This window comes from Nycticebus coucang, chromosome 10, assembly GCF_027406575.1.
Source record: "Nycticebus coucang isolate mNycCou1 chromosome 10, mNycCou1.pri, whole genome shotgun sequence".
Lineage (NCBI taxonomy): Eukaryota > Metazoa > Chordata > Mammalia > Primates > Lorisidae > Nycticebus > Nycticebus coucang.
In genome coordinates, this window is record NC_069789.1 from 6170208 (window position 1) to 6194208 (window position 24001).

The 24001-nt window shown below is 39.6% G+C and overlaps 1 long non-coding RNA gene and 1 other non-coding gene across 2 annotated transcripts in view; both read right to left on the reverse strand.

Moving 5' to 3' along the window:
• Positions 1–23479, reverse strand: part of LOC128597439 (uncharacterized) — a 59002-nt gene extending 35523 nt beyond the window's left edge. The window contains exon 1 of the long non-coding RNA XR_008383258.1: positions 23431–23479. This is a non-coding gene — a long non-coding RNA (uncharacterized LOC128597439). The remainder of the gene's footprint in view (positions 1–23430) is intronic.
• Positions 13779–13885, reverse strand: LOC128597887 (U6 spliceosomal RNA). Its single transcript, XR_008383441.1, has one exon. It is a non-coding gene; the product is annotated as a U6 spliceosomal RNA (small nuclear RNA).
• Positions 23480–24001: the final 522 nt, after the last annotated feature.

Below are 24001 nucleotides of genomic sequence, written 5' to 3' on the forward strand. Positions count from 1 at the left end.
TAGTAGGGCTGAGTACATTGGATACTTTTTCTTCCACTCCTGAGATACTTTGCTAAGAAGAATATGTTCCAGCTCCATCCATGTAAACATGAAAGAGGTAAAGTCTTCATCTTTCTTTAAGGCTGCATAATATTCCATGGTATACATGTACCACAATTTGCTAGTCCATTCGTGGGTCAATGGACACTTGGGCTTCTTCCATGACTTAGCAATTATGAATTGGGCTGCAATAAACATTCTGGTACAGATGTCTTTGTTATATTGTGACTTTTGGTCTTCTGGGTATAAACCTAGTAAAGGAATTAGAGGATCGAATGGCAGATCTATCTTTAGGTCTCTAAGTATTCTCCAAATATCCCCTTTGGCCCTTTTGGAATGAAAATGTCTAGCCCATGACAGTTCCACCATTGTGGAAATAAATAACTTGGTTTTGATTTTGCAGGATTATATCTGGAAGGAGCTTGCCTTGAGTCTCAGATGAGACCTTAGACTTTTAAGTTGGTGCTAGAGCAATTTAAGACTTTGGGGACTATTAGGATGGAATGAATGTATTTTGTACATGAGAAGGAGATGGATTTGGGAAGCCAGGAGTGGAATGCCGTGGTTCAGATGTAGTTCTTTTCACTCATGTTGAGGTTTAATTATTTGTGTGGCAGTGTTGGGAAGTGGGGCCTAGCAGGAAGTGTTTGGATCATAGGGTCTCCACCCTAGTGGGTATCTGGTGCTATTCACTCTTGGGAGACTGGATTGGTTCTTGTAAGAGTGGATTAGTTCCCCTGAGAGCAGCTTGTGATAAAGCCAAGACACCCTTCATGTTTGGCCTCTTCACGTGTGTCCACTTCCCCAGTGACCTTCTGCCGTGTCATGATGCAGCTGGAAAGCCAGAGCTATGCCCTAGAACTTCCCAGACAGAAGAGCTGTGAGCCAAATACACCCCTTTTCTTAATAAATTACCCCACTGCACATATTCTCTTACAGTGCCGCAAAACGGACTGACACTATTCAGCACCACAGCTCCCACATGTCACCATAAGCTTGTCCCAGTCCTTGACTTTTATCTCTATTGAAGAGGACTCTTGTCTGAGTGAGTCAAAGTGACTCATGGGCGACGGGATAAACAGGGCAGGATGCACAGGAGCAGGAAGGGTGAGTAGATCCACTCCCCTCTCACTCTTTTTACTGCTTCTCTCCTTGGTGGCAGATAAGGGGCTTTTAGCAGAATAACACTTCAAAGTAATGCTTTGCAGTGTATGGTGCCCCATGATTGCATTAATGTTCACAGCTATGATTTAATAATAAAAAAATAAAAACAAAGTAATGCTTTGAAAGACAGTAAAATTCAGTGAGAGGAGAGTCATTCATCTCATACATGTGCCGTTCTATTAAAATCAAAAAATCTAAGTCTGCTAGGTGAGAAGTGTCTCTCCCTCCCAGGACAGCCTGGAAGCAAGGCCTTGCCAAGGTGAAGTCAGCACCTACATACAAAATCAAACAGTTAAAAAAACAATGAAAACAACAAGAATAAGGTGAGCACTTTGTGCCCTCAGACTATTTCTACACAGACTCATGGGCAGTCTTCTATGGAACATTCTTTTATTTTATTTTATTTTATTTTATTTTTTTTGTAGAGACAGAGTCTCACTTCATCACCCTCGGTAGAGTGCCATGGTGTCACAGCTCGCAGCAACCTCCAACTCCTGGGCTTAGGTGATTCTCTTGCCTCAGCCTCCCGAGTAGCTGGGACTATAGGCACTTGCCACAACACCTGGCTATTGTTTTGTTGCGGTTTGGCCAGGGCTAGGTTTGAATCCGCCACCTTCAGTATATGGGGCCAGCACCCTACTCACTGAGCCACAGGCACTGCCCCTATGGAACATTCTTTGAGAAATAGCCTAACCACACTGGTACCTACAAATAAAGTCAATATTAAGATTAAAGTGTGGGTGAGCTTGTATGATTACAAGTTTATATTACACTTTGTATATGTAAATATATGAGGTTCAAGTGCATCAGGAGGAACATGTTAGGCCACCTTCTTACAGTCTATTGCACCCTTGACTGAACTACTTTAAGCCAAACACCCAAAATATTTCGCTTGCAAAATAAATGAGAATTTACAACAAGGGTTCATAGCATACGAAGGTGAAATAAAGTTCTTGCCAAGTCAACTTTTGCAAAAAGAAAAAAAAAAGGAAATGTGATGGTGGTAACTAGCTAGCTCTGTCAATGAGCTTTTAAGAAAAGAATTTAATGGAGAAAAGGGAACACTTTTGCGCTGCTGGTGGGAATGCAAATTAATACATTCCTTTTGGAAAGATAGATGGAGAACACTTAGAGATCTAAAAATAGATCTGCCATTCAATCCTGTAATTCCTCTACTGGGCATATACCCAGAAGACCAAAAAGCACATCATAACAAAGATATTTGTACCAGAATGTTTATTGCAGCTCAATTCATAATTGCTAAGTCATGGAAGAAGCCCAAGTGCCCATCGATCCATGAATGGATTAATAAATTGTGGTACATGTACACCATGGAATATTATGCAGCCTTAAAGAAAGATGGAGACTTTACCTCTTTCATGTTTACATGAATGGAGCTGGAACATATTCTTCTTAGTAAAGTATCTCAAGAATGGAAGAAAAAGTACCCAATGTACTCAGCCCTACTATGAAACTAATTTAGGGTTTTCACATGAAAGCTATAACCCAGTTACAACCTAACAATAGGGGGAAGGGGGAAGGGAGGGGAGGGAGGGAAGAGGTGGGTAGAGGGAGGGGGATTGGTGGGATTACACCAGCGGTGCATCTTACAAGGGTATATGTGAAACTTGGTAAACGGTCTGTGAAGCTAGTGAATGATGCCCCATGATCATATCAATGTACCCAGCTATGATTTAATAAAATAAATAAATAAATAAATAAAAAGAAAAGAATTTAATAAATTTTCTATTATAAATAATGTGCAACCAAGCAGATTATTTGACCTTCTTCAAAGATTTTAGTTGAAGAACTATAATCCTAAGGGGATAACATTTCGAGCAAATGATCCATCAAGTTGTTGGTATTTATTATACTCACCAATATGTGCTTGGGACCTGAACAGCTCATCACCTATACAAAGAAGATCTCATGGCAGCCCTTCCTGGAACAGAAGCTGGCTGGTTTTTAAACTAAATTGGCAGAAGGTACAATGACAACTACAATTTTGAGATATGGGGATAGTTTACAACGCACCCAAGCAAGTTGTTTTATATGTATATTATTTATGTATGATATGTAATTGGTATGCATTGATAAACATGAATATATAGACATATATGTACGCACCCATGTGCCCACACCCACATACACATGTGTTCTACTGTCATTTTCTCCCTTCCTTTTTTTAGCCTGCAGTTCCTATAAGACTTTAAGCCAGAGGATATCAATGCCAACTGCTCTTAATAACTATTCCTAAAATTCTCATCTTGAGTGAGGTTTCCCTGAATGATTATGCATATGCTGTGCCCTGAAACAGTTAAACACTTTAGAGATTTACGAATCCGGACTTGAGCCCTAAAACAGAATAGTTTTGAGAGTTTGTTCAAGTTATTTAACTTCTTAAGATTTCATTTTACTCTTGAGCTAAAGGCACTTGCTATGAATATTAAATTATATATGTTATTGTAAAGTATGCACCAGAGTTCTGAACATTTAATAAATGTTCAAAAATGGTAGCTAGTCTTAAGTTTGGGCTGTTATAAACATTAACCACAACTAGCATTGACAAAGAGAACACACCGTTCTATGGTCTTCTCAGAGGTTTTCGCAGAGGTATGCTTAACGACAGAGAACAGTAACTTAGATCCCACCTGTTACACTTTCCAAGGAATGTGAGTCCATAGACCCAAAGCATTCAAGTGCCATGTAAATTTCTTATATATTCCAGAAGGTATGCTTGTTTGCTTCATTTATCCATTTATTTATTATTTGCTTGTTTGTTTATGTATTTATTTATTCACACAGATTCCAAGGAATGTGAGTCCATAGACCCAAAGCAAGTGCCATGTAAATTTCTTATATATTCCAGAATGTATGCTTGTTTGCTTCATTTATCCATTTATTTATTATTTGTTTGTTTGTTTATGTATTTATTTATTCACACAGATTCTCACTCTGTCACCTGGGTAGAATGTCATGGTGTCATTGTAGCTCACAGCAACCTCAAACTTCTAGGCTCAAGTGATCCTCCTGCCTCAGCCTCCTGAATAGCTGGGATTATAGTTGCCTACCTCTAAATCTGGCTAGTTTTTCTATTTTTAGTAGAAATGGGGTCTTGCTGTTGCTCAGGCTGGTCTCAAACTCCTGAGCTGAAGAAATCCACCCTCCTTGGCCTCCCAGAGTGCTGGGATTACAGGCATGAACCACCACACCCAGCCGTCTTGTTTGTTTTAATATAAAAATGTTCCCACATTACTTGGCACAAAGGAAAATTATTGGTTGAGGAAGACATCAGGCAGAGAATAGCCAAGTTTGAGAAGCAAGAGACTGACAGGATGGTGTGTCAGGTCACAGAATCAGTTTGCAGTTAGTTCTCCCGCACCATGGGCTGAGAATATTCCTCTTCAAAGTGGGGACTGCAATATCTCAATCGCAAATATTTACTGCATGTGGCTCTGACTCTGGTCTCAGGGCTTGAGTAAAACTGGGAGAAGCCTTCTCATCAAGGGTTTTGCTGAGAGAGATGGTGAATTGAAACAGCCTCATAAGAAGTAGAATAAAAATCATAGTCGAAAAGAGAAAAGGGGCTGTCAAATGAAAGAGTTGAGGCAAACACAAAAGAATGATGTTAAAAGAGAAGTTAAGTGCACCAAGCAATGGATCGAGGCAAGATGGCAAAGAGGCTGGAGGGGGCGGGGGTCCTGTGAACAATGTGGTCGGGAGACAGGTGAGTCAGGGAAATGCTGACCAGGAGCTTGAGGCATGCCATAATCCACGCAAGTCACAAAGGTAAATTCCTTATCTCTCTAAAGAAAACAGCGATTGATTAAATTAATTTAATTAAGAAAAACATAAACACGAGTATTTTGATCTTTTTTCAGAGCACAGTATCAAAATCGCCGACACCTCCTATGCAAGCTCCACATGTTGGGCCCTGTTCTAAGCACTCTAAATGTATTAACTTATTTAAACCCCACAAAATCACCCCAAAGTGGGACCATTTTCCTAACATGGAAATAAGCTTAGACTGGTTAACTAACTTGCCCAAGATGAAATAGCTAGGAAGTGGAAGGACTGAGATTCAAACTCAAGTCGTTCGGCTTCAATGCCTTTATATTTAATTATATTTAATCATCTTGCAACTAAGAAGTGAATAGAGCCCCAGGAGAAAAGAATGAAGGAACAGGGATTGACGGACAAAACGCCCTAGATAAGAGTGTGTGCTCATGAGTACATGCTCAGGCTAAAGGGAAGAGAACCAACCAAAAACAGGTCAATTAAAAAGAGGAATGATTCAGCCACACCTGCTCTCTCTCTCAGCCTTGACTTTTGTGTGAGTATTGCTCCTATTCTATGTTATTACAAAATGACCCACAGATTTGCTCAAAGCAGCAAAGAAAATGGGACAGGGGCAACTCACAAAGCCCATTTAATGTCTGTGGCACCCTATCTCAGACACCTACTGACAAGACAATGTCTCTCTCCACAATCCATGTGTATATCCCAGGGAAGATTCTGACTGGCTGTCCTTGGACCCTTCTGTGAAAAATTATTCTGATTAGAAGAATAGAGAATTAAGTTTGGCCTGGTCCTGGTTACATTTAAGGCCGGATAGTGGGGTCTGTTTAAGAAAAGGTAAGAGAAGAAGAATAAGAGAAAATGTTACCTTTTAGTCAGAAATAGGAGCTCTTAGAATCCCCCATAAATGCCATATGGAATTTTCTGGTCTTGACTCACGGGCAATATGGCAGTCCTAATAATTGGGTTGAGCCAGGCAATTAACTTTCAAACTGGCCTTAAGAACAATCACAGCAATTTCAAGAGTAAACAATTGCACACCATTTTACTGTTGAAAAAGCATTTCCCACACAGCATTTTCTTATAAAAATGATCCACTTTCCTTTCACTCTCGCCAGAAGACGCCTTCTCATTTGCTGTCATCTCTTCAGAGATCTATTCCCAGAAGGATTGATGCGCAAAGTTTTACTTCTCCAACATCACCTCTCACACACGCTCCAGAAGCCTTATAAGTTAGCCCTGATGTCAGCAACTACCCTTTGACTCCATACTCCACCTTCACACCTGTGAAGCTCTTCTCACTGGATGAGCTGTAGACATTTGAGAGTCCACTGGGGCAATGTCCTACTGGTAAAGTTTAAGTACAATTTTCTACTATCTAAGAGGGGACCCATTAGTCTTACTATATAAATCCATATATGTCATAAATGGGAAGCTGAAACTACAAAAAAAAAGTGTCAATGTCAAAACTGTTTTGAATTTATTGTGGACATGAAGTATCTCGACACAGAAAATGATTAAAATAAAGCTACAGGCATGGAGGCCAGCAAAACATGCAGGAAGTTTCGGGTAGTTAACACAGATTAACAACATCAGTAAAACGATACATTTAGTTTAGTAATCAATGTTCTATGAAGAGAGTATTTGCCATGGGTTAGACCCTGTGCCTGTTACTAGGTGTAAAAATACAAATGATATCATCTTTGTACTTGAGGAGTTTAATATTTGAAGAACATCGTACACCAAGTGGCAATGTAATCGGGTATTTGCTAAGCAATAGGTATACTCAGCATACTGGAGGATCAACGGGAGAGGAAAATTGATCCAGTTTGGAAGTTAAGCATAGGCTTCTGAAAGATTATAACACCAGAGCTAAGCTCCAAAAATAGCATAAGTATATCTGTGTGACAGAAGACAGAATGAGCATTCAAGGAAAAATATGAACACAGAAATACAAAACAGAGCCAGGAGGATGAGACCAACGCACCGTTGCAAATTTCCTAGCTGTTATTTACAGACTGAACACGTGCGTCCTTCCAGTAGTCATCAGTGCTAAGGTGGGGGCGGGGGGAGCTTGGGGAGGCAGTTAGGGTTAGAGGAGGTTGTGCAGGTGCACAGTGAGATCAGTGCCCCATGAACACAGGAACAGACACCAGAACTTTCTCTCTCTGACATGTGAAGAGACCGTTAGAGGACAGCCCTCCACAAACTATCACCTCAACTTCCAGTCTCCGGGATGTTGAGAAATAAATGTTTGTCATTTACTCCACACCGTCCATCTATGGGATTTCGTTATAGCCTAAGTAGACTGAGACAGGCAGGCCGGGATCAGTTCACAGGAGGCTCCACGTGTCTTGTGGAGAAGCTCCTATTCACTCTGCAGGCGGTCAGACCTCTGAAGGCAGTAAGCAGAGGCCAAGGTCAGAGTTAGGGTTTGAAAGATATCTTACAGCCATGTTCCCAGTTTGTAGCAGCATAAACAGTAGGAAACATAAATTCAACAGATTTGTAGGCAGAGGAGGGCAGAGAGGAAGTGGGAGCGAGGGCTGAGTGCTCCCCAGACACACAGGTGGGCAGCAGAAGAAACCAAGGGCATCCCGAACGCAGCAGAGGAACAGGGTGGGGGCGAGGGGAGAAGGAAGAAGCTGCATGTTGGTACGTGGTGTTTAACCTGCCTGCAGAACCTCCAGATAAGGCCCACAGAAAAGCTAGTTTTGATCCTCAGCAGAGAGTTATAAATGCAAATCTGTAGACCTCAGGAGACAAAGGAGAAATTCCACAAACTGCTGGAGAAAAAAAAGAGGAAAAGTCCTGTGCAGAGTCAGGAATAGCAATGGCTTTAGAGCGCTTATAAACAACACTCCAAGTCCAAAGACAGTGAACCTTAAGGCGATGGCCCCTCTTGCACCTGACATGCCAGCACCGGTAATTAGTCTAGAGGGACAGACAGGTCTTCAAGATAATTGTGAGTATAATATTCGTCATGCAGAATAAAACGGAATGTAACACAGACAACATCCAATTGAGTGTTTATGATGGCAGAATTCGCACGAGTGCCATACCCTAGACTAAAAGCAAGGGAGCCTGTTCAAGACACAGAAAGACCTCAAGGCCCTCAAGTTTCTAGAAACAATAAGCAAGCGGAGAATGTTATGGAGACACCAAAGATGGCGTGTTCTTCAGAAATAGCCAAGAACAGACAGAAAAGGAAGAATGACTCAAAAGACAGGGGAAAAAATCACAGAATTTAAGTAAAAACAAAAGTAGAAAATAGTACATATTAAGAAATCAGAGAATAAGTAAACTGAAAAGGAAATTGGATGAAAATGGAGAGGAGGAGATGGCTGAATAAATAATTCAAGAACATGTCTCAGAACTCAAGACGTGAGTCTCCAAATAAAAAAGCCTGTGCTATATACAGAGAGGCTCCCAGTGGGGCATGCATGCGATTCCAGAACATGGGAGAAAAGGAGAAGATTCTACAAGCTTTCTGGAGGAAAAACTAGCTCGTATGAAAAGGACAGAAATCGGAATGGTTTCAGACCCCTCACAGCAATGCGAGAAACAAGATAATAGGGAAACGGCTTCAGAATTTTGAAAGAAAATTATTTACACTCTGTAGTTCTAAATGCAGACAAACTACCAATCAAATGTGAGAGTATAATTAAAGTATTTCTAGATATCCAAGATCTGAAAAATACTTATTTCTCACGCCCCGTTTCTCGACTAAGGGATGCCCTGCCAAACAGAGAGATAATCAAGGAAAAGGAATGTGTGGGACATGGGACAGAAATTCAACACAAGAGGGAAGCGGAGGGAATCCAGGGTGATGGTGGGGGCCGTTCATAGGGAGTCAGTTGTGCTGCAGAGGGTCAGGGCCAGGTCCGAGGAGTGTGTGCAAAAGTGTAACTTGCACAGTCATCACCAGGATGATGTGATGGGCCACGTGCTGGGGGAGCTCCAGGCCTTCTCTCCACTCCCTTGAAGACCCTCATGGAACCCTCAAAAACCCTTTTTTTTTTTTGCAGTTTTTGGCTGAGGCCAGGCTTGAACCCGCCACCCTTGGTATATGCGGCTGGTGGCCTACTCCTTGAGCCACAGGCGCTGCCCCTCAAAGGCATTTTTTCTTTGGCACCCTTCTGAGACCTGGAAGCTGACGCAGGTGAACTTGCAATCAGAAAAAATGCAGTGCAGCTTGTAACCCCTGACCATATCCCTATTAAATGGCCAGTATCTGGATCCATTCAACCTGCAGACACCACTGTGGTGAGCCCTGCATCCCGGAGACTAATTCATGGTCCTGCCCCCTGACCCTCCCAGGAGTGTCTATAAGCTGGGCCAGAAGGACGGGAAACACCATTCAGCTTCCTTCCCCGGAAAGGCAGCATCTGCCGAGGCAGTATTGTCCTCTCCCTCATGGCTAGGTGGCTGCTTGCCACCCTTTTTTTTATAGTATCGCCGTTCGCTTTCTTTTTATATGTAAATCATCATTGATAAAAACATTCAATTGAGAATAAAAAATAGGAAGGAAACTATCTACAGACCCATCTGATCATGGTGTTGTAACTGTTAGAGCTCAGTTGGGAAAACAGGAAAACAATTTATGACCTTGCAATCAAAGGGGATTTAGCACAAGAATTAGAAGGATAAGAGAATACAGGAAGAAGCACGGAGGGAAATCATTGACAGAAACTGCAGCGAAGAAATACCATCCCTAGATCTGGGAAGACAAAAGGCAAAATGCAAGGTTGGCACAATCTGGACGGGAAAGGACAGGTGTGCCCAGCACCCACAGAGCAGCCCATGGGTCTCTGCTGGGGACTCCTCCAGGGTGGGTCTGGGCTTGCCCCAAAAGCATGGTGGCTGGGGCACAAGGCCCCTGGTGAGACAGATACTGGCAGACGCTGCTGCCCCATCACAGGCAGAGTAAAGAAGAAGGCGCGATTGCTGAGGAATCTGGCCAGGACCAAACATGAGGGACGATTTCGCTTTTTTCTATGTCATTTGAATCTCATAGGAGTAGGGTCCGCCCTGTATACCAGAGGTGGCGGGTTCAAACCCGGCCCTGGCCAAAAACTGCAAAAACAAAACAAAAGGAAAAGAATATACCCACATTTTATTCAAAATTTCAAAATAAAATAAAAAAGGTTTAGGTTGATCATAAAATGAACTATCTTTATATCCGTCTAAACATTCATGAAAGGAAAACAATTATTTCTTAGGAAAGACACCATTACCTTCTACACTGCGTAGGACACAGCACAGGGTTCTATGTAGCAGAAAGAAATTTCTGAATTATTCTAAGTTAAAATGGAAACTTTTGCATTCATACATGTTCCACAGAAAAATAACTGAAAATAGAAAATACAATGTCCACATATGGAAAAGTTTGTCAAAGGAGTGAAATCTGATATATACTGGCTGTGAGGGTGCAGAAACACCTGCCCTGGGGTCTCACTTCTGTCATTTCTGGTTGTGAGGTCTTGGGTTCCTTGATTCATCCTTCAAAGGCTCAGTTGCTTCATTTATAAGGTGAAGAAAAGATTTCCAGGTGAGAATATATTAAGTGTATGTCATTAAAGAGAACACAAAATATCAGCATTTTAGAAATCACTGAAAAAGGTTTAAATGTTCAAACAGATAAATATGTTTCCCCTAAAACGTATATTTCTCTAGATCTGAGTTGGCATTGCAGCTTTTCCTAAACTGAGCGTACAAACAGTGGCAATAGATGATTTGTTCACTTGAGATTTGATACTGTCATTTGAATATATCAATTTTATAGAAAAAAAATATGCTAGGTGTTGTGCTAATCTCCACCTGAGAAAATCCTGGATCTTGGCTCACACAACGAGCAGCACACACACAGGAGCCCAGTGTGCTCTGGCTTTGAGGCTGCCATTGCTATTTGCAGAGACTAGTGATGTTTGTCTGATTCTGAGACAACAGGAATTACTCCAGTCTTTGTTCAGATTTCATTTCAGATTGCTGTACGTGAAGTTTTTTAGTTTTCTGACATTGTTTCCCAGCCCCACAGGACTCTCTCATGCCCTTTGAGGCTGGGCTTCCCTTTGTCCTCACACATTCCCTTTGCTTTAAGCTACTCCCTGAATTCTCTGAAGCCTTGCTTAGTGGAGAGGGTGTGTCCTCAAATAGAACTATAAATATTCATAAACCTTGCAGGTGTTAATTATTCACCCATTCATTCTTCAATTCAAATGTTTATTGAATGTCTTCTATGTAGTAAGTTCCATAAATAAGTGAAACAAGATGCCCTCAACCACTTCTATGAAATGAGACAAATAGGGAAGTGCCTGTGGCTTAAAGGAGCAGGGCGCCGGCCCCATATGCCGGAGGTGGTGGGTTCAAACCCAGCCCCGGCCAAAAACTGCAAAAAAAAAAAAGAAAGAAAGAAAGAAAAAGAAATGAGACAAATAGAAATAGAAAATTAAAGTACAATAAAGAAAGACTTTTTTTTTAAAGTGGCTTTACATGAATCCTATGTACTCAATTTTGATATGAGGACAATTAATGACAATTAAGGACATGGTGGGGGTGGGGGAGGGGAGAGCAGAGAGAGAAAGAAGGAGGGGGGGTGGGGAAAGGAAGAACAGAGAGAGGGAGGGAGGGGGGTGGGGCCTTGGTGTGTGCCACACCTTTTGGGAGCAAGACATGTTTGCAAGAGGGACTTTGCCTAATAAATGCAATCAGTGTAATCTGGTTTATTGTACCCTCAATGAATCCCCAACAATAAAATAAATAAATAAATAGTGGCTTCAGAGAGTTAGGGAAGAGGTACAGGTTTCTGGAGAAGCTCAATTTTGTATTCATAACAAATTAGAAATTGCATCAGTATAAATGTTAGATCTCCTCCGCTTCAGGTTCTAGACCTCCCCAGCTGATTAAATGTTCTTTCTGAAAGCCTCAGCCCCACTCCCCTGGCTTTTGTGTGTGTGACTATGTATTTATGTGTCTTTATGTGAGTTGTTGTCATTGCATTACTGAGATTGTTTTGTTAACATTTTCCTTTTTACTCGTTACTCCGTGGATTTGTAAATTTGGCATGAGCTCATCACTGTGTAAACCCTGGGTTGTGTGAAAGATTCTCCCTGAATCAGACTGATGTCCTTGGTCACCCACATACAAAATCAATATCTTATTATTAATTCAGTGGACAATTCGCAATTCTTTTTTTCTAAACAAATAGTTTAAAAATAAATTGAATTTGAACCATGAAGGGGTTTAATAATGTAGTTCATGGTTTCTCAGTGTCAGCACCATTGCAATTTTGGGCCAGGGAATCCTTTTCTGGGGGAGCCTTCCCCGTGCATTATAGGGTGTTTATCAGCACCTCTAACTCCTACTCCCAGATGCCAGTAGCTTCCAGCCCCACAAGCTGAGATGATCAATATGTCTCCAGACATTGTCAAATGTCCCGTTGGAGGCAAAATTATCCCCACTTGGAAATCACTCTTCTACTCAAAGCAGGAATTCTCAAAATGGCTGTGACTTGTAGATTGTAGAGATACGTAAATAGTTTTGGCACTACTTCCTGGGACTTTTCAATTTTTGATATGGTTCCCATCATGACTGGATCTGAGATGAGGATTCATACTAATAACCATCATTATAGATTATAGTGATAAATTATTGACATTTGAAATTTGGCAAGTAGTAGCTGATTTACATGATAGTAACATGCACTGAGCAATTACCATGTGTTCAGTAAATAAATTTTTTTTTTTTTTTTTTTTTTTGTAGAGACGAGTCTCACTTTATGGCCCTCAGTAGAGTGCCGTGGCCTCACACAGCTCACAGCAACCTCCAACTCCTGGGCTTAAGCAATTCTCTTGCCTCAGCCTCCCCAGTAGCTGGGACTACAGGCGCCCGCCAAGTAAATAAATTTTTTACACTCATCATCTCATTTAATCCTCACAGCAAGTCTATAATGCACATGCCATCTCCATCCTAGTGTTACAGATAAGAAACTTTGAAGTTTAGTAGGATTAAATGGGAACTTCTAGTCAAAATAGTAGACCCAACTGACATAAAACACCAATACCTATATTACTACAAAAACATAAAAATGCTAGATTGGGGGAGAAATGTGGTATTTTTATTTATTCAATTGACAAAAATTATATATATTTGTGGTGTATAGCTTAATGTTTTGATATATGTATACATCGTAGAATGGATAAATCATGCTAATTTTCCTATTACCTCACACACTTACCTTGTTTGCGGTGAGAACACTTAAAAACCTACTCACTTAGCAATTTTCCAATATGACCAATATTTTCAAGTTGTTTCAAGTATTTTCAAGTTATTAACAATACTCACTATAATGTATAATAGATCTCTTGGACTTGTTCCTCCTGTTGTACTAAAATTTCATATACTATGGCCAAAGGCCAAAACTAAAGATTTGTATATTTAAAATTATAGCAAATATCAAAATTATATATAGTCAGAATTATTATATAATCAGAATTATATTAATATAATTCTGTAGGTGCCAGTAATGAAAAGGGAATAGTTGTATTATGTTCTATGTTCTAGCATAGTTAGACCAGGATATTGAAATCAAATGAGTGTAATGAAACTATTGGTAGCTGCTATGATTTGAACAAGTCCCCCCAAACTCATGTATTATAAACTTAATTCCTGATGCAACAATGTTGGGAGTTGGGGCCTAACAAAGGGAGATTAAATAGACTAATGCCATTATCACAGCAATAGGTTAGTTATCATGAGCAAGTTTTTTTTTTTTTCTTTTAAATATGGAACGCTTCATGAATTTGCATGTCATCCTTGCTCAGGGGCCACGCTAATATTTTCTGTATCGTTCCAGTTTTAGTACATGGGCTGCTGAAGTGAGCACATGAGCAAGTTTTGTTTTAACAGCAAGTTTGGCCCTTCATTGTGCTCTTGTACTCACTTGCCCATCCACATTCCACCATGAGATGACGGAGCACAGAGGCCCTCACCAGATGCAGGCACCATGCTCTGGGACTTCACAGCCTCCAGAACCATGAGTCAAATACACTTTTGTTTATTATAAATTACCCACTATTTGGTATTCTGTTATAAAACAGACTAAGACAGTGTCCAAGCTAGTCATACTCAAACAAGAAATTGAAATTGGGGTCTCCCTTGGGCGGCGCCTGTGGCTCGGTCGGTAGGGCGCTGGCCCCATATACCAAGGATGGTGGGTTCAAACCCGGCCCCGGCTGAACTGCAACCAAAAAAAAAAAAAAAGAAATTAGGGTCTCCCAATAGTCAGACATCAGATAGGAAAATCCCTTTGACAAAGCTCCATCCACTAGTGATATAATATAAAAATGAACTTTCTACCTTGAGACTTGTATGGAAAAAGTCTACTTCAAAAAAATTATATTCATCAGGCTACATCTTTTAAGTGTGTGATATCTAAAGTCTTTCATTACTTACGCAGGCATGCAAAGAATAATATTTAAAAAATTATTATTTTAAAATTATTTTTTAAATAATTTTAATAAATTTAATAATTTTTAAATAAAATTATTTAAAAATTATTATTACAAATATTTTTAAAAAGAATAAAATTTTAAAAATATTTTTAAAAATTATTATTAAAAATATTTTAAAAAATAATAACTTGAGAGCATGCCTAGAATGAGTGAACAAGTTGGTCTACCTCAGAGGTAACCACAAAATTATTAATAGGGTCAGCTCTATAAATGAAAGAAAATATGAAACCTCAATAATAAATAGTTTCACCAAAAGCGAGTTGATGAAAATTATAAAGGACATAAAAAATACATTACCCTGAGTAGAAATTTCATCAATATCAGAGCAATACATAAGAGGCTTTAAAATGATATAATTGTTATTTTATAATATCTAAAGAGGGGGGAAATAAATACAACCTAAAAGAAAATGAAGTATTATGGAAGGTAGATATGGAAAACAAATAGAAATGTTAAATAAAATGTATAGTCATTAAAATTAAAAAAAAAAAAAACCTCAGTAGTGACGGATTAATATAAGATTGTCCTAAAAAAAGAATCCCTAAAAGAAAAAGAGTTCTGCAGGAATCATCCAGAACATATCGGGACTTACAGAGAGAAAAAGGCATGAGAAGTTAGGGGCCACAGAAGATAGAAATAGAAGTTCCAATATGTGTTTAATTGGCATACTGGCAAGAGAAAAATTAGACAGCAGACGACAGTAAATGTTTGAAAAATGTTGGCTAGAACATTCTTAGAGCTGAAAAAAGGCAGGGGGAGGCATAGGCCATCAGAAAAATCAAACGACTACACCCGGATTTAGCCCTACACTATTTATATGTGTACAACCTCACAAAACTTAGAGCATCCAACTACCAATTATGTGTCATCTGCTTTTAGCTCTCACTTCACATCAGCCTTCTCAGTTTCCAGAAGGCACTTAGTGTGTCTGGAGACAGTTATTAGTTGTCCCAACTGGTGAGCAGGGAAAGGAGGAGTTGAAGGAGTTGCTTCTGGTATCGGTGGTGTTACAATTTACCTTTTGACAGGTACAGCTGCTGTTACCTCTTCAGAAGCTGGGGGAACCGCTGAGCACCCTACAGCACATAGAGCAAGCTGCACAGGGAAGCTGTCTGGCCCAAACATCAACAGTGCCAAGTTGTAGAAAACCTGCTTTATGTATATTGACACTAACACAAACCCAGTAGGTAACATTTCTTACGAAGAACCTGCAGTAAAAGAGTTTGAGTTGCTTTTCCAAGACCAGGAAGCTAGTGAATGATAGAGCTGGGACTCAGACTCACGTTGGTCTCACTCCAAAGCCTATGACCTTCAACTATATTTTTTCAAAGACTTTAAATCAACGGACACTGCTCCTGGGAAGGTTTAAAGTCATAACAGCAGCATAGAAAGGGCAAAAACGAACTACTGTGGCCAAACAGCCGTTCCCTGACACGACGGCCTTGCAGGGCAAGCCACCAGATTTGTCTCTCGCCCCTGGGCACCCCAGACTTACATCCACTCCTCAGTGAGACTACTTTGGATAGTGAATATTTTGTAGTCACATTCTTACATCAAAAGAGCCCTCCAGATGGTCTGTCTCTTGTTGGCTCAGCCCCCCACATATGTGCATAAATCAGCAGCAAATTTGACAATAGGACACAACATGATGATCCACGGACATACCCATGTTGTGTTTCTTGGCTGTCCCTTGATCTCTTAAATCACAGCAAAACTCATTTCAAAATAAAAACAAGTCTAAATATGCCACTCCAATTGTATTCTAAAAAAATAGATTCTTGAATACTTTTTAAGACAGATATATTATTATTCTCTGTAGAAATGGCATGTGTTATTATAATTATTAAGGAAAGCTTACGATTCTCACAAGAAATCTAAGTTCGTTCCAATGTGCTTCTTTTAAAATTAGAAATATTATCGCTTCTCGGCCTTTTGGCTAAGATCAACTGTAAAATTAGAAATATTATTTTTAATTGGTGAGGCTGCTGTTACTTTTTCAAAATCTTTTTCCTATATAGTTCGTTTTATTCCATAATTTTCTTATTGCTGTTGTTAAATGTGGGTTTCCTTGGAAACTGGACCTCTAATGGACTTCAGCTACAAATAGGCTTAAAAAAACTGCCTTTATTCATTTATCATTCATTGTAATTAAATCTTCTATATGATGTGGCCTGTTCTCATGATAGTGTCTTGTTTCCATGGTAACAGAGATTTTCTACTACCCAAAGTTGGAAATGCCTTCACAGTATTTCTTGATTAACTCATGATCCCAAAATTGCATTTTGTAAACTTACATGCAGTGGAACTTTATAAAGAAAAGGCTGCAAAAAATTAACTTGTTTTCTATTTCTTTGAAATTCGCTTTTGTTTTTATGATTCTTTCTCCCGATATGCTTCCGTCCCAGAGCAACATTATTTTCTGCTGCTAGGAAAAGCAAAACCCACTATTAAATTTAGCAAGCCCTGTCATTTTTGTGGTTGGATTGCCATCTGCAGTTGTCAAAGACCCAGTGGCTCAGAGAAAAGATCAACTGTGCCATTTCTATAACATGGAGAAAGTAAAATGAATTTAAATACAATTTCCATTCATTCTTTCCTAATATTTTTAATAATCTATTGATACTGCTAATCTACCAACAAAGGAAATATCACACCTTTATTATTTGCTGTCAACACTGGCCTTTGTTTATTCCAAGAATTTCAGAACAATTCAGCAGGGCGGTAGTTACTGACCATATCCACAATATTCAAGTAAAATTGTGAATCTATAGCTTCTACTACTGTGTTAATGGCATTATAAAATTAACAAAGCTCTTATTCTTGCTATAGAATAGCAAGACCCATAGCAATGACCCATACTTAGGACCATTCAATCATTCGATAAGAATATATCATTCACTTACTATAGGCGATGCTATTTTAATCTAGGGTCCTGGCAGTCTTAAATCTTAACAGCATCCATGGTTTTAAAGATTTTGTAAAGCTCCTGGTTTTAAAATTTTTCTTAGCCAGGAGTGCAATAAGAGCTCAACTAAAGTAACAGCTACACAGAAAAGTTATTTTCTGGAAACCACAGGCAAAGAAATCCAAGACTAATTATAGGAAAGATGGGTGGTAAGAACCCGTGTTGGACTGAGCTGTCCTGCTAAAGCCCATTTTATTAGAACTTTGAGCCACAGAAGGGTCATGGGCACCATTGTGCATTCCTTCCCTTATTCCCTGAATTTATAGGTCTAAAACACTTCACAGTCATTAATAAAGTTAGACATCACTTAGGGTTCTAACTGTGGAGCCAGACTGTAAGGGGCCAAGCTCCTGAGGAAGACGTATTCTTCAGAAAAGACTCTTCATCTCTTTAAACCTCAGTTCATAACAATAAAAAAGGGACAACAGGCTTATAGACTTCATGAGGCTGTCCTCACAAATTATGAGTTAAAAAAGAGATGGATTTTATAAACTATGAAAGTATAATGTAAACGTTCAGCATTAATACTGTCAAGGCTATTGGTAATACGTAGAGGCGACCAGGGTTGGAATTGGCTTGAGATTTAGTACGGGGAGCCAGGAGTCTGCATTGAGGATGGAGGCAAGTCAGACTTTGGCAGTAAATAAGCGTCGGTTCCGGGCTCTGCAAACCTGCTGCTCCTGCTATTAAGGTGTCTCATTCTTTGGTGGAAACTTAAGGAGATGGATTGAATCCCTTCTACAAAGGTCCCATGACACAGTCCAGTTGACCTTCAGAATCCAAGGGAGATGGGTTCCAGGACTCCTGCAGATTCCAAAATGCACAGTGCTCGGGTCCCTTATAAAAAAATGCCATAAACGCACCCTCTCACATGCTTCAAATACTCTCTAAATTATTCCCAGTGCCTGACACCGTACCCACACGTCACTACATTCACGGTGATTCAATGTAGCATGCAGCATGCGGCAATGCCAGTTTTGCTCGTTGGATCTGTGGAATTTTTTTCCCAAATATTTTCAGTCTGCAGTTGGTGGAATCCTCAGAGGCAGAATGCACTAACAGGGGGGGCCAACTGTACAGCTCTTTCAGTTCATCCTCTTTTCTGCATCTGAGCAACACTTAAAACTGCAATGTTGCTGACTGCCACAAAATGAAGATTCAGAGGGATTTGGGAAAGTTTGGCCCCTCTCCAGAAACTGAACAATAAAAATAAACTGTGCATGAAGGAGAAAAATCTCCACCAACAAACGAATGTAAAATCACACCACCCTTTCACGTAGATAAGCAATCTTTTAGGAATCCTGAAAAAATATAAAAATATAAATCTCCTACCTCTCTGCTAATAATCAAATAAGGGGCAACAAGAAATACCCACCAATAGATATGTATCTGGTGGAAAATAATAGATAATAAAACTCACAGCGTTCAGCACCCACATTCTACCCTCTCCTACAGAGGGAAAATCTGAAAGAGGGTTTGAAAGGAGCAAGAAAATCTATAATGACAAAAACTGGAGGAAAAAAATGGAAAATAAGAATTTTTAAATATTCAATCATCTTCATTTAAAAAATAATTATTTTGGTTAGTGTTCTCCAAAGACAAGATCGGTCTGGAGACTGTGAGAGGGGATATGAGATCCTTCCAAAGGGGGAGATATATTCAATATTTTGATCAAAAAGGGAGTGAAGTTGTAAAAATCTATCAATCAGTACGTATAAAATTATGCGTCATCTAAATTACGTTTCAATTTTTTAAAAATGGAAAAAAATGTTTTCCCATTTAGAAACATGGAACATAAAATGGATCATATGAAATAGTTTATATCAATTACTTGTTTCAAGGAGCACTGAAATGTTGTATATTTCTAAAAAAAATTGTGTTAGAGGGTGGCACCTGTGGCTCAAGGAGTAGGGCGCCGGCCCCATATACTGGAGGTGGCGGGTTCAAACCTGGCCCTGGCCAAAAACTGCAAAAAATAAATAAATAAATAAATAAAATAAAATAAAATTGTGCTAGAAATTGTCACTATCATAACCTTTGACCTTCCACAACACAATTAAGAATATTATTCAAACTATTTGCTTAAACCCATTGAGAGATGTTTTATTATTAAACTGGGTGTCTACCTTTCGCTACAATAATCAGTTGGAATATTTGGTTCTTTTTCTTCTCCAGAGATGTATTTTTTTAAATAATCTATGTCAGTGACTGTCTAGGACCATGAACTTCGACAAGAAAGCAACCAGGAGCCCAGAAGACCAAGATTTAGCACAATAACAACGTGGGTGAGGATGGGAGAAGTGGACCTGAATAGAGAGGTCGCGAGGAAATGCGTGGAAAATAAAGCCAGAAACTGAGACGTGGGGAGGTGAGGTGGGGAGTTTACTAAAAAGGAATCAGGATTCAAGAAAAGTCTACGAGATGTGTTTAAGGCAATTCCAACATAGATTAAAGGAAGTTCATGGTCTTTCCCGAGGGTGACTTGAGCCCAAAAGATGTTCTGTTGGCATAAACTGGGTTAACACGTCAGACTAATTTTCCTATCAGTAACTCATGCCTTAGGCCTTAAAATAAAAAAAATAAAAACCCCAACAGCGTGTGCAAATGTGAGCTACTAAAGACAATATGCATAAAGGCAAACGGATTCCCAGAAAATGTCAGCGCTTTGTGGGACGAGGGCTGGCAGCCGGCTCCGTGTTGACAATATGCTCGCGAAGCTCTGAACATAAATCAATCTACATTTGTCCTCCCGGGGACTGAGAACTAGAATTACTGTTTCTGAAACTCGAGCCAATATTGTCACGGCGATATAAATGATGGAAAGTTTGCCACTGTAGTTTGCTTCACCCATTGGGTGAACCTCCTGGCAAACAGTGCCCTGGAATTTCATTAATTAGTGCTAACTATGATTGGCACTGCCAGAGAGGACAGTGAACCAACCACAGTCTTTTTATGAACATATGGGCGGCAGAGGCTCTAGCTGGCTAACACAAGATTGGTTTCCAACTTATTAAAGCTTATTTATCCTGCATGTAATCTACCTAATTTTGCCTTTCTAAGATAATTTGTTATAATTTTTTTTTAATTTTCATGAATTGGATACTTAAAGTATATACCGCTTAACTAGTTGAAGTTATTATTAAAATAATCTTCGTCTCAGTGAAAAACGTGACCTTTCATATTGGGGAGTCTCCTTTCAAATGTTCTAACTCAACACCTCTATTTTATAGGTGAACAAACTCAGTCTCAGGAGAGTTAAGTGACTTCCCCAACCTCATAAAATCAGTAGTAGATCAAGGGTGAAACTCAGACATTCTGAATCAAGATTAGCCCCTCTTTACCACATTGGCTCTTAATGGATAAATGCACTAAATTGACGTTGAGTTGAAACGTGACAGTTTTAGTTGACAGTTAGTTGCTTTCTACACGCCTTTCAACTGAACAAATGACATGAAGTTTTCGTTTCCATACAGTGGTTTTCCAAATAAGTTATTTTTTTTTTTTGCAGGTTTTTTGGTGTGTTTGTTTTTTGTTTTGTTTTGTTTTTGTTTTTTTTCATTTTTATTAATTTTTTTTAATTTTTTTATTGTTAAATCATAGCTGTGTACATTTGTGCAATCAAGGGGTACAATGTGCTGGTTCATCAAACTGTTCAACGTAGCCTTCATGGCATTTTCTTAATTATTGTATGTAGACATTTGTATTCTGCATTTAGTAGGTTTCACCTGTACCCATTCTAAGATCCACCCATTACCCTCCCTCCACCCTAACCTCCCCCCTTCCTTCCCCTTCCTTGGCCCTTTCCTCACAGTCTTATGCTATAATTGGGTTATAGCCTGCATGTGAAAGCTATAAATTAGCTTCATAGTAGGCCAGAGCTGGGGTTGAACCCACCACCTCTAGCATGTGGGTCCGGCACCACAGATGCCACCCTCCAATTAAGTTATTAATATAGATTCCTTCACAGATTCACAGATTCAAGGAAAACATTCATTAGATTCACTCCAATCTACCATGTTTATCACAGTTGATGTGACAACTTAAAATTCTTCTTATTCCATTCATATTTTTTTTTAATTGTTGGGGATTCATTGAGGGTACAAAGAACCAGGTTATGTTGATTGCATTTGTTAAGTAAAGTCCCTCTTATAATTGTGTCCCACCCCAAAAAGGTATATTCCATCCATTTATCTTTTAACTGGGGAAATCATTACAGGGAAAAGCTGAATATTTGTCTCCTCATATCAGTGAGTAAAATGGAGTTTAGGGAACTTCCCAGAAAATATTCATACAAGCTTCCTCTTATGTTCTTACTTATTCTACTTGAAAAAAGAAAAGGTGTGATCATGAACTCCCAGACCTATGGAAGCAGAGGCCTAAGAAAAGTCAGATAAATGTCCAATGCAGCCCAGCTTTTTATATACTTCAGTAAAAAGAATACATATATTAATTAGAATCACCAGAGCCCCTTTCCCTAGTGATTTTTTCTCTTGCCTTCAAATATTCCTTAATAAGCTGCCACATCAGTTATCTCTATCCTTCTTATTAATAAAAAATAAATGAGTTAACTTTACTTAGTTGAGCCTCTGAAGACCATAGCAATAGGCAGTGTCTTCTGAGCAAGGTAACTCATGCTCCCCAAGCCAGTTTTCCAAACAGGAGCAGTATGAGCCAGAATGGCCCCAGCAGGTGTCAAAGCACAATTGGAAAAAAATTAAAAGATGCTTTTTTCTTTCTTTTTTTTTGTGTGTGTGTGGTTTTTGGCTGGGGCTGGGTTTGAACCCACCATCTCCAGCATATGGGACTGGCGCCCTCCTCCTTGAGCCACAGGCACCACCCAAAAGATGCTTTTTTCAAATATCACTTCTTGGCCATGTCTGACCTATTGAGCACTCCCTCTTCCCTTAGCCAGTCCAGTAAATACTGGCTGCTCCTTGGGGTGCCTCCTTGATGCACTTTTCTTTCCTCCCTACACCTTCTCTCTGAGTGGTTTTTATCACCCAACACTATCTCAATTGTCCATTACATAAGCAACTTCTAAATCTGTTTCTCCACTTCTGACCTTCTGTAGGTTCCAAATCCACCTTCCATTTGCCTACTAGACATTTTCACCTAAACATCAAACTTTATCATGCCCCAAACTGAATTCAGCATTTTCCCAAACCCCTGTTTCCTCCCCCCAGGTCCGTGTCTTTGCTAAGGATGCCCACCCACCTAATCTCCCAAGACAGAAGGTGCAAGGTCATTTTGGATGCATGTATTTGACTTTCCATAGCCAGCCAATCACCATATCTACTGATCATCCCTCTAAGTACTGTTCAAATGCACCCATCCTCCTATTGCACTTTAACATCCTGTTCTTTTTTTCTAGGCTAAACAATAACTTCTTAATCCGTTGCCCTTTCTCCAGATTGCACCATCTCAGATGTAGCCGTTACTCTGCAGAAACTGGTAACAGTACTGGCCCGATTAAAACCCCCTGAGTGTTCTAAGGAAATCCAAAGCCAACAGCATGACTTACTCGCAGACATCTTTTCCAACAGTAACTCCAACTGACCTTCCAGCTACATCACTGGCCCTTCCCCTACTCACGTACTCTATTCTACCCACACTAATCTACTTACTTGTCCCTGAACACCCATGAACATTCACAACACGTGTCCATTCACAACACGTGTCCTCTATTCACTCTGTTCCTCTCTAAGAACATCGATCACTCCTTTTCTCCCACTGCAAACACCGATCTTAACTGTCCAGTTCTCGTATTTCATTCTCTGTAGCTCTTTCCCTGTTACCTCTTTCACCAGCTAAAAATTAGCTGCCCGATTCTCTTTTCTCTTGTAGCACTCAAGGCTTTTTTCAGTACTTATTGTCTTAGTTATAAATTGCATGCTCCATAAAATTTGCACCTATGAATTATTCAACGTTTCAGAAGGCAAGAATCCATTTTACCTGGTTGGTAATGAACAACTCAGCCATTTCCAGCTACATCCTGTGGTTTTCAGAATCTTTGTAAAGTTTCATATTCCTGTGTTTTGGTGTGTATTTAATCGTTAACTTGATGGGGGGGGGGAGTGTCCTTCCGGTAAGAGAAAGAAAAACTGTTACCCACTGTAATTGTTAAACTTTTATTTTTAACTTTAGCTTTTAGGAATGTTATGCAGGCTTGCCTCGGGCCCTGGGGGGGTGAGAAGAATTCATGGGTAAAACATAATTCACATGTGAATTGATAAGATACAATGTCATTGTGAATTGATCAGATACAATGTTATTGTGAATTGATCAGATACAAAGTTATTGTGAATTGATAAGATACAATGTTATTGTGAATTGATCAGAGACAATGTTATTGTGAATTGATCAGAGACAATGTTATTGTGAATTGATAAGATACAATGTTATTTCTATTTAGAAATAACAAGGGAAAGTTATTAGGCCAGCGACTTGTCAGCCACCCGAGAAAAGAGACCAGCCTTGAGGCTCCGTGAATATCAGTGGTTTTATTTTTCCAGGTAAGACTTTC